Source organism: Trachypithecus francoisi, unplaced genomic scaffold (assembly GCF_009764315.1).
Source record: "Trachypithecus francoisi isolate TF-2019V2 unplaced genomic scaffold, Tfra_2.0 Lachesis_group17, whole genome shotgun sequence".
In the NCBI taxonomy this organism is placed as follows: domain Eukaryota; kingdom Metazoa; phylum Chordata; class Mammalia; order Primates; family Cercopithecidae; genus Trachypithecus; species Trachypithecus francoisi.
The window spans coordinates 40895310-40907310 of record NW_022681462.1 but is presented as its reverse complement, the minus strand read 5'-3'; positions in this window follow the sequence as shown (position 1 = coordinate 40907310).

The window sequence follows — 12001 nt, the reverse complement described above, 5'->3', positions numbered from 1 at the left end:
TTATGTTTTCATTTCTCTTGGAATGGAATTGTCATATCAATAAGTGTATGTTTAACTTTGTAAGAAACTGCCAAAAAATTATCTGTGATGGTTACGCCATTTTGTTTTTCTACCAGCAATACACGAGAATTTCAGTTGCTCCACAGCTTTGCTAAAACTCGTTTTCTTTAATTTGGACATTTAAGTGGTGTACAGAGGCATCTCATTGTGGTTCTAGTTTTCTTTGCCCTGATGACTAATGGTGTTGAACATCTTTTTGTATGCTTTTTGACCATTTACATATCTTCTTTTGTGAAGTGTCTGTTCAAATATTTTTGCCCATTTAAAACATTTGGGGGTTTGTCTTATTATTGTGTTGGGAGAGTTCCATATTATTTATTTATTTATTTATTGAGATGGAGTCTCACTCTGTTGCCCAGGCTGGAGTGCAGTAGCGTGATCTTGGCTCACTGCAACCTCCACCTCCTGGGTTCAAGCAATTCTCCTGCATCAGCCTCCTGAGTAGCTGGGATTACAGGCGTGTGCCACCACATCCGGCTAATTTTTTGTATTTTTAGTAGAGATCGGATTTCACCATGTTGGCTCGACTGGTCACAAATTCCTGACCTCAACCAATCCACCTGTCTCAGCCTCCCAAAGTGCTGGGATTACAGGTGTGAGCCACTGTGCCTGGCCCATATTTATTTTTTATTCTTTATTTTGTATACAAGTTCTTGGTCAGATACAATAATACGAGGTCAGATGAGATAATGAGTGGAAAAATGCTTTGCAAATGGGGGAGAATAATTTAAATGTTATTTATTCATTAAGAGCAGAGGCCCTTCCCATTGTGGTCCAGAAGCCATTTCCTTCTTCTGCCTTTTATAAACCAGCAGTGTCGAGCCACACAGGCTGTCTGTGTTGGCTGCTATTAGTTAATCAGAGAGTTTTTTTTTTCTTGCCTTGTCATTCTAATTTGTGACACACAATTAGCCACAATATGTATTTTCAGTTGTGACACCGGCCTGGGAAACCAAGGGATATTGTGAAGTGGATTTCCTTGATTTTGCAATAATTGTGTGTTTTGCTGCATCTTCTGTTAAACACAAATTCATGGAAGCAAAACATGGAAGCAAAAGTACCCTGGAAATCTCCCCTTCTTTATGAAATTGATTTCTCTTCAATGTAATGTTTGCTTGTTCCCTTACTTTAAAAGCAATTTAAGGTTTATTGAGAAAGTGAGCCCTGGAAACATAGATGCATAGAGAGAAAATTCCACCATCCTCAGGTCCCAATTGTCTTCTCTCATAAAGCATAATTTCAGGGCCTTTTAGAAGTTTCTTTTTTGCTCTGATTTGCATGTTTGTGAGTATTGTTATTTTAAGTATTTGGATTTGGTCTGCAAATCCTATGAGAGATGGCAACAGAGTAGGGATCTCAAAGCCTGCAGGATGTATTAAGTCCAGCAGGGCTGGTCCTTGTATTTACAACAGAGGATCCTTAAAGACATTCCATATGCTATACTAGGGGAGTGGGCAAGAAAACTTTAATATGTCCCCATGGTGGGATATTTGGGGTTAATACCTGCCCTTCTCTTAATTTCTTTTTCTTTTTCTTTTCTTTTTGGAGATGGAGTCTTGCTTTGTCACCTAAGCTGGATTGGAGTGCAGTGGTACTATCTCAGCTCACTATAACCTCTGCTTCCCGGGTTCAAGCAATTCTCCTGCCTCAGCCTCCCGAGTAGCTGGGACTATAGGCACACACCACCATGCCTGGCTAATTTTTTGTATTTTAGTAGAAACAGGGTTTCACCGTGTTGCCCAGGCTGGTCTCAAACTCCTGAGCTCAGGCAATCCACCCGCCTTAGCCTCCCAAAGTGCTAGGATTATAGGCGTGAGCCACTGCACCCAGCCCTCTTAATTTATTTATTTGATTTTTATTTTTCACTTCCATAGTCTGATAAAAAACGAGAATCTAATTATCTTAGTCCATTTTGTGCTTCTATAATAGAATACCTAAGACTGGGTAATTTATAATCAACAGAAATTTGTTTGGCTTAGAGTTCTGGAGGCTGGAAAGTCCAAGATCAAGGAGCTGCGTCTGGTGAGGGCCTTCTTGCTGCATCATCCCATAGCAGAAGGTGGAAGGGCAAGAAAGCACACACAAGAGGGCTTAGGGGAGGGAGCAGAGGTCATCCTTTTATCGGGAACCTACTCTCGTGATAACAGTATTAATCCATTTATGAGGGCAGAACCCTCATGACCTAATCACATTTTAAAGGTCCTATCTCTCAATACTGTTGCATTGGGGATCAAGCTTCCAACACATCACATGAACTTTGGGGGACACATTTAAGCCATAACACAAGTGAACTTAATATGACAGCTAATTATTTCTAAGTAAGCACACCTAGCAAATTTTTGTTTGTTTTACATTTTTATAATTGCAGCCAGTGTCAGACTTTCTACTCCTAACTCCACATTCCTCCCAGGTTTGTTCTAATTCCATTTCTGTCTTGTCTTGTTTTCTGCCTACTCTTTTGTCTTGGAGCAGATGGCTTATCCCAGTTTATATGTAATAAAAGATCTGTACCAGCTGCCTTGATTCTACCTACTTAAAACCTTAGGAAGCCATCTGCTTCTCGCTGGGCCCTGTGCCTGCCCCGGTGTTCAGGTGTTCCTCATTTTCCTTGGCTCACAGCTTAGTCTCCTAACTGGTCTCCCAGCCCAGCCCTTCTCTGCAAGGACCCCTCTTCCACATTGTCATGAATGGGAACATTACAAAAGGGAAAACTCAAAGGAATGCTGCCATGCCTAAGGACCCTGACCTCGAGGGACTATGTGACGTCTGTGTCCAGAATGCTCTGTGTCAGCTCCTCAGCCCCACCTCTAGTCCAACCTGGCACTGAGGCCAAGCCAGATGGAACCACTGTGTGTGTGCTCAGAACAGGCTGGCTTCTCCCTTACCCTTGGGTATTTTCTCTGCCTAACAAGCTGTCCTCGATCCCTCCCCTTTGCTGGCTTTTCCTATATGTGAATGTCACAGGAACACAGCCATGGTGGATGGGTTCCCTGTCATGTCTCCTGCACCCAGCTTAGCACCTGTTATGTACTAAATGAAGACCCTCTGGATGAAGGAACTGTAAGCCACTCGAGGTCCAGGTGGCTGTCCTGTAAATGATCTTAAGCACTTTCCCCTTCCACAGGTAGGGTATAGAGATCGTTTTCTGGGGTCTTTGATTGTCAAGAGACCCAGAGGCCACAGAACTTCAGCACATTAGTTGTAACTGTACCATTCAGCTTTCTGGGTCCTCAGACTCCAGCCTTCTTGCTGGATCTCTTGGATCTTGGAGTTTCTCTCTTCTTCTCTTTCCTCCCACACCCAGGGAAGCTCAGACCTGCACACCTGACAGTTGGCAGTGGGAACTGTGTGTTGCCTGGTTCCTTTTAGTTCCCATGAAGCTGACTTTCCCAGCTAAGTCCTTACTAAGTGGGGGCAGGTTATCAGAGGTCCTGGTTATCAAAGTAATATTAAGGCCTTTGTAGAGAATTGGAAAGCGTGGAAAAATGGAAGAAAATCATTACCATCTCCGCCTTTCAAAGGCAACCACTCTTCACATATTTCTAGCCTGTCGTCTGACTTCTGTCTGCTAGCCATTTTAACAGGAATCCCCAGATTACAGCCATGTCTTTATATTTTAACATTTCTTAGGTAAAAATAGTCTTCACTTAGGTGATTCTCTTAAAGAGAATTATAAAATAATATTTTAAAAGGAAGATTGGAAAATGACAAAAGAATCATTTTTATTCATATTGGAATTGGGCCTTGAGGCAATCTACTGTGTGGAGGTGAGATCACACCTAAGGGATTAAGAAAATGAGGAGGCTGATGCTTGGAAAGAAGTCAGCTGGTGGTAGGTTTTCCAAGTGAAACTAAGGGATGAGTCAGCAGACAAGCAGCCGGCAAGTGTCCTCCCCACCTGGATGGAGGACACCTGGTGGAGGTGAGAGAGTGGAGCACTTCAAGAGCTGCCTGACTAGGAAGAAAAGAGAAAGCTTTTCCTGACAGTCGGTGGAGCAGGAAGGGCTGGCCTGCACAGTGCTATGATGAAATAGCAACCTCCAGAAACTTCTAGATTTCCCACAGTGACTTTCTGCACTGTCACTAGAGTGCTGTGTGGGACTCTCCCGGCCACATGGTCCACTTTGGGTCTCCCTAACCAAGTGTGTGGTCTCCCCACCCCTGGGATCTTAGATTGTGTCATACTCCTACCTGTATTTAATCCATCAGTCAATAGTTATTGAGCACCAACCACATGCTACCCACTGTATGCAGTGCAGGGTGCTCAGCAGAGGATTTGCAGGTTAAATCCTACTACGTATCTCTTCTCCCCTCTTGGGTTCCCTATAGAGGAAGCTGCACGTTACTAACTCTATATAACAAAGGACTAACTTTCTACGTGACTGGACAAGTGTTCAATAACATCCCAGTACGGGCTCTTCTGGTATCTGGGTTGGGTGGGGCCCATGGTTGGGCTCAAGTCTGGAGAATAGTGTCACTCTAGTGTCCTCCCATCCAATACTAGATGGTTGGGTGTGTGAAATAGACTCTGCGTTTACCTGCACAGCCAGCCATGTGGATGACGGTTGGAACTGGGAATGTGTGGTGGATGTTTGGGTCTCCTTCCAGAAGGCTCTGGCCAGGTGTCTTTATTACTCAGGGGCAGGAGAAAGAAAGAGGGCAGGAGGATGGCTGGGCCTTCTCTCACGAGGAGAGGTTGGTCAGATCTGTCCTAAGAAGCACGTCCTTCCTCTGAGTACTGCAATAAGGGAAAGGGAGCCTACTCCGCCAGGGCTCAGGAAGTGAGCGTGGACGTGGGCATAGCCACAGGCTATCAGCACACCACCAGCCTGCTTCCTGGCCCAAGGCACCCCAGCACATGTCAACACAGCAGATTAGCAACTTCTCCACCTCTGCAGGGTTGGAAAGCAGGGACGGAGGCATAGAGGAGGCATGGAGGGTGCTGAGGGGCAGAAGGAGGATAGCTTTCCTTGGAGAAGAGACATTTAAGCTGGACCCTGAAGGATGAGTTAAGGATGAGACCACAGAAGGGCAGTGCTGAGGTCTCAGTGTAGGCCTGTCTGGTTGGAAACTGGATCTTAGGGGTTCAGTGGGGGTTTAGGGACTAGGATTCAGCCTCCAGGAGTAGGACACTAAGAGTAAGCATGGAATTTAGGATTCCAGTCCAGCAAATCAGGACCGTAGAACAGGAGTCATGGTGGAAGAGCTGTAGGTTCTTAGGAAACCACAACAGATATATTTACACAGACAAGGAAACACAGTGGGACGACCAGCATTTCATTCATCAAACACATATTACTGAGCATCTAATGTATATCAGGTTATGTCACAGCCACTGGGGTGACAAGATAGACAAGGCTCCTGTTCACATGCAGCTTATGTTCTCGTGGTGGAGACAGGCAACAGACCAGTCACAAAAAATAAGTTAGGGAAATGCTGGGATGGTAACTCGCTATGTGAAGACACTGTTACATGATTGGCGGAGGGAGACAGGTGTGAACCTGGAGAGGTAGAGCAGGGAAAGTCTCTGAGGGGTGCTGATGGGAAGCAGCTAGGCATGAGAAGATCTGGGGAGGAGCTGGGCAGAGGTCATAGCACGTGCAAAGTTCCTGAGCTATCGGAGGAATCTAAGAAGGAACCTGGGGAAGCCCTGTGCATGCGGCAGGGTGAGTGCAAGACTGAGAGTGGAGGGCATGAGGTCAGAGGAGTAGATGGGGCCTTGTCAGCCAGGGTGAAGAATTTTAACTAAGATGGGGACCACTGAGAAGTTTAGGCTGGGGAATGACAAGATCTAATTGACACTGTAGAAAGGCCATTTTATTCTGGGCAGGGTTGAGGCAGGGGACTCTGTTAGGTCCACAGGAGAAGAGATGGTGGCTTGGAGCTGGGTGGTAGCTAAGGGCAAGGAGGGAAGTGAGCAGATTTGGAATATGTCTTGGAGGTGGGGCCAACAGGACTGGTTAATGGACTGTGGAAAGATGGATGGCTCCTGAGAAGGAAAACTAGAAAGGAAGCAGGTTTAGGGAGCAGAGAGGTAAAAGTTGGCTTTGGCCATTTGAAGAAGAGATGCTAAGTGACAGTGTCAAGTTGGCAGTTAGACAAGTCTCAATTCCATGGGAGAGGTAAGGACTGAAGAGGCAAATGTAGAAGGCATTAGTTAATAGGCAGTTTGAAGCCATGGGACTGGACGAGATGCCCTGTGTATGCCGGTGCCTGGGCCTCAGCTGAGGCCAGTTAAGACCACTCCCAATCCTACCGGCTGGTGGGGACTGGAGAGGGCAGGGCGGCGTTCAACTTGCAGGCTATCAGTCTTTCATAACCATGTGTGGGTGTAGCTGGCTCGGGCTGAGACTGGCACTGCCCCCATGTCTTCTGCATTCCTCCCTGTTTATCTCCACTCAACATGGTTCCTGGAAGCCCCCATTTCCTTCATACCTCACCAACTGGTCTCACCAGTTGGGCCGCAAAGCCCAGAGCATATGTCTAAATGGTCTTTGTTTACACATGGCGTCCTCGGTTGCCATGTCTTGGTGTCTGTCCTCTGTCTTGGCTGGTTGATGGAGTAAAACCCATATTTACATTACATGGCATCCTCTTCAGTTCCTTTAGGACCCTTCATCTCAAGAATTGCAAGAGATTTTAATAGTCATTCAATCTTCATTTTGAAGATGAAAAATTGAGGACCAGAGAAGAGAGGTGACTTGGCCAAGGTGTCAAAGAAATGTCAGTAGGAATTGTGAATTCCTGAAGGCCAAGGACCATTAGTGCTGTTCTTGATCAGTATATGGAGATGTGAGTTGCAGCAGCAACAGGGACATTTTAAAATTAAAATGATTTAACCTTTAGAAAATGTCTTATTTTGTAATAATTATGGATTCACAGGAAGGTACAAAGAAATGTCCAGAGAGTTCCTGAGCCCCCTTCAGCCAGCTTCTTCCAATGTTAACATCTTGCATTATTATAGTACACTATCAAAACTGGGAAATTGACACAGGTAATGTTCAGATAGCTTACTCAGATTTTGCCAGTTATACTTCCACTCATTTGTGTGTGTGTGTGTGTGTGTGTGTGTGTGTGTGTAGCTCTATGCAATTTTATGTGTGTAGCTTCATGTAACCACCACAATCACAATACTTAACTGTGCCCTCATCACAAGACTCTCTCTTGCTATACAGCTGTATCCTCTTCATTCCCAAACCCTAAGCCCACCTCATCGCCTCCACCATCTCTAATCCCTGGCAACCACTATTCTGTTCTTCATCTCTATAATTAATTATGCTAAGTAATGTTATACAAATGGAATCATGAAGTCTGTGTCTTTTGAGACTGGCTTTTTAGTTTTTCACTCAGCACAATTTCCTTGAGTTTAATCCAACTTGTGTGGAGCAGTAATTCTTTCCTTATTATTGCTGAGTAGTATTCCATGGTAGGGATGTACCACAGTTTGTTTAATGCTTTGCCCATTGAAGGACATTTTGATAGTTTCCAGGTTTTGGCTATTGTGAATAAAGTGACCATAAAACATTTGTGTACAGATGTTTGTGTGATCATAAATCTTCATTTCTCTGGGATATATGCCCAGTAATGAAATTGTTGGGTTGTGTGGTAGATTGATTTTTAGTTTTAAAAGAAACTGCCCAATAATTTTCCACAGTGGCTATGCCATTTTACATTTCCACCAGCAATGTATGAGTGTTTCTCCACATCTTCACTAACAATTGGTGTTATCACTATTTTTTTATTTTAGCCATTCTTACGTATGTGTAGTGATACATTATTATGGTTTTAATTTGCATTTTTCTAATGGCTAGTGTTGCTGAGCATCTTTTCAAGTGTTTTATTTGCTAATTTATAAGTCCCCTTTGGTAAAATGTTCATTCATTTTCTAATTAGTTTTTTTTTTAATGTTGAGTTTTGAGCATTCTTTAGATATTCTAGATACAAGTACATTGTCAGATATGTGATTTACAGATATTTTCTCTCAGTCTGTAATTTAGTTTTCATCCTCTTAACAGGGTCTTTTGGAGAGCAAATATTTTGATTTTCATAAAGTTCAAATTATTAATTTTTTCTCTTATAGTTCACACTTCTAGTGTTAAGACTAAGAACTGTGTCTTGTCATAGGTACCAAAAATTTTCTCCAAATTTTTTTCTAGAAGTTTAGAGTTCATGTTTTACATTGGAGTCCATGATCCATTGTTAATTAATTTTTATATATAATTATATAGGTTGATGTTTAGGTTTAGGGTTTTTTTTTAAACTACATGTTTAATTACTCGAGTTCCCTTTTATTGAAAAGGGTATCCTTCCTCCATTGAATTGCCTTTGTCAGAAATTAATTGGACATATTTGTGTGGGTCTATCTGGGCTCTTTATCATGTTACTTTTAAAAAAATGCATCAGTTCCTCCACCAATGCCACATTGTCTTGATTATTGCAGTTATATAGTAAGCCTTCGCATTAGGAAAAGTGTTTTTCCTACTTTATTCTTTTTCAAAAAATTTTTGGATATTCTAGGGCCTTTACATGTAAATTTTAAAATAACTTTGTCTATGTCTACAGAAAGCCTTATGAAGATTTTGGCAAGAATTGCATTATGCCTATACATTAATTTAAAAAGAACTGATGTCTTTATTCAGTTGATTCGTCTAATCTATGAGCATAAGCATCTCTCTCAAAGCATTAGGACTTCTTTAATTTCTGTCATTAATTTTTAAAAATTTTCATCCTAAAGATTCTGTATATGTTTTGTTGAATTTATGCTTAAGCATTTCACTTCCTTGGTAACAATTGTAAATGATTTTGTGTTTTTTATTCCACTAGTTCATTTTCAGTGTGTAGAAAAGCAATGAATTTTTGTGTGTGTATCTTGTAACATTATTGAACTCACTTATTAGTTCTAGGAGGTTTTTCCATTTTTCTTGTAGATTCCTTGAGTTTTCTATATAAACAGTCATGTTGTCTGCAAACAGGCACAGTTTTATTTCTTCCTTTTCAGTCTCTCTCTCTCTCTCTCTCTCTCTATATATATATATGTATTTTGCCTTATTGTAGTGGCTAGAACTTCTAGCACTATGTCAAATAGCATTGGTGAAAGCAGACATCCTTGTTCCTTGTCGTAGAGGAATATTTGGTCTTTAATCTTGATTTAAAAAATTCCTTGCACTGAGTTATGGTGTTTTGGGGGAGGGAGAGGTGGGCTGAGGTGGGGGATTCCCCCTTATGTTTACAAGCTGGGATTTTGTTTTTTCCTGTGTCTAATTATTTTCCTCTTTGACTTGAAAAATCTGATAAAACATTTTAGGGTTGCATATAAAATAGAGTTAGCCAAGTGCAATGCCTTTATTCAGAAGAAATTTCATAGACGTTGTGCCTACTCTCTTGGTTTCCTGGCTTCATGGCTTTTCAGATCCCAGAGTAAGTTCTGGATAGTAGAAGTTATAGTAAGACTGACTTCTAAATAAATGAGGTGAGTCTAACCTTACTGATATGGCTTAAAGAAAAGGAGTGGCCTTTAAGATCCATGAACTTCTTAAACAAAAGTGATAATGTTATCTCCGTGCATATGTAATACTAAATATAATGCAACTGAGAGAAGTAGGCTGTGGTAAGAAAGGAGACCCAAGTGCCATCTGAAGGCAGCACTTACAACTCTGCTTCATCCCACTGAGGAAACAAAGCATGAGTATTGCCAGATTTTCTTCTGTTTCAAGAAAAGCCAGAAATCCAGGTTTTTACATGAAATGTCCAGATTTTAATGTTGGGAACTAATTTATATTTTGAAATAACATTGTGTGGGACAAGTGAACTTGTATGTGGACCTAATCTCTCCCAATGGCCACCAGTTTGGACCGTTGATACTCAGCTAGGTCAGCCAAGTGTGCCTTGTCATTGTCAGTCATCAAGGTGATGTGTGATTGGTCAAGCGATTAGTTTTGCTCAGCATCTCATCTGTTTACGAAGGACCTGAGGGTTCATTTGCCCATGCAGATCTGATAGTCCTGTTTATTCTATTAATTTATCTTGCAAATCTATAATGTTTTATTTCAAGCAGCAAGAGCCGTGGCAACCTTTGGTCTGGCCCCTTTCTAATGATCATTTAGTATCAGGCTATGTGGGATTTGACTGTTTTCTATTGCCTGAAAGCCAATGGTATCACTCCTCCTCTAGGTGTGGTAGAGATGCGAGTGAGGGAGACTGACAGTCTGTGGGTGTAAATGCAGTGTTGGGGGAAGAGGGGCACAGGGGGCAATACTGTGGTGTAGAAAACTAGTCTAAGGTAGCATCAGGATGTCCATGAAACCAAAATGATTTTCAGAACAGCACAAGACATTATTTGTTTCTTTTCTCCCACTCTCATTTTTTATTTTTTATTTTTTGAGACAGAGTCTTGCTCTGTCATCCATGCTCGCGTGCAGTGGTGCAATCTCAGCTTACTGCAACCTCTGCCTCCAGGGTCCAAGCAATTCTCATGCCTCAGCCTCCTGAGTAGCTGATTACAGCTGTGCAGTATCACGCCTGGCTAGTTTATGTATTTTTTAGTAGAGATGGGGTTTTGTCATGTTGGCCAGGCTGCTCTGTCATTTTTTTTTTTTTTTTTTACTAGTGTCCAGTGGAGTTTTTTAGGGGCTACATAATGTGATAATGTCATTAATCTAATGGCTAATGAAAGGGGTATGTATATGTTTTTGTGTTTAAAACAAAGTTCTTTGGGGTCCTCAATAATTTTTAAGAGTATAAAGGGGTCCTGAGATCAAACAGTTTGAGTTCTGCTGGACTGGGACAGTGGTTGTCAACCCAGATTGTACATTAGAGTCATCTGGGAAGCTTTAAAATAGTACTGATGCCCGACCTTACCACAAACCAATTAAGCCAGAATCTCTGTGGATGAGAAGTCTTCATTGTCATCATCACCATAACCATCATCATTGTCACCATCACTATCACCATTATCATCATCATCATCATATCATCTTCATTGTCATTGTTAGTATCACCATCACCATCATTAGCATCACCACTATTATCATCATCACCATCATCATCGTCATCCCCACCATCATCCTCATCAGAACTTCACCTGCATGGAGGACAATCCACTATGCATCAGGTGCTATGCTATTTTCTATACCCCTGATTCTCACAACTGCCCAGGGAGGCTGATATTATCTCACTTTATAACAGGAGGAATCTGGATCAGAAAAGTTAAGGTAAGCTAATTCACAGAGCGAGAAGTGATGGAGCCAGAATTTGAAACCAGTTCTCTGCTACATCAGTGTTCCCAGTCTTTGCACTACTGAGAACCTCTTTAGTTATGCTTTCATCCCTCCAACACCACAGTACATTTATTCTTTTTTTTTAAAATTATACTTTAAGTTCTAGGGTACATGTGCACAACATGCAGGTTTGTTACATATGTATACATGTGTCATGTTGGTGTGCTGCACCCATGAACTCATCATTTACATTAGGTATATCTCCTAATGCTATCCCTCCCCCCTTCCCCCACCCATGACAGGCCCTGGTGTGTGATATTTCCCACTCTGTGTCCAAGTGTTTTCATTGTTCACTTCCCACCTATGAATGAGAACATGTGGTGTTTGGTTTTCTGTCCTTGAGATAGTTTGCTCAGAATGATGGTTTCCAGCTTCATCCATGTCCCTACAAAGGACATGAACTCAACCTTTTTTATGGCTGCATAGTATTCCATGGTGTATATGTGCCACATTTGCTTAATCCAGTCTATCATTGATGGACATTTGGGTTGGTTCCAAGTCTTTGCTATTGTGAATAGTGCCGCAATAAATATACGTGTGCATGTGTCTTCATAGCAGCATGATTTATAATCCTTTGGCTATATACCCAGTAATGGGATGGCCGGGTCAAATGGTATTTCTAGTTCTAGATCCTTGAGGAATCGCCACACTGTCTTCCACAATGG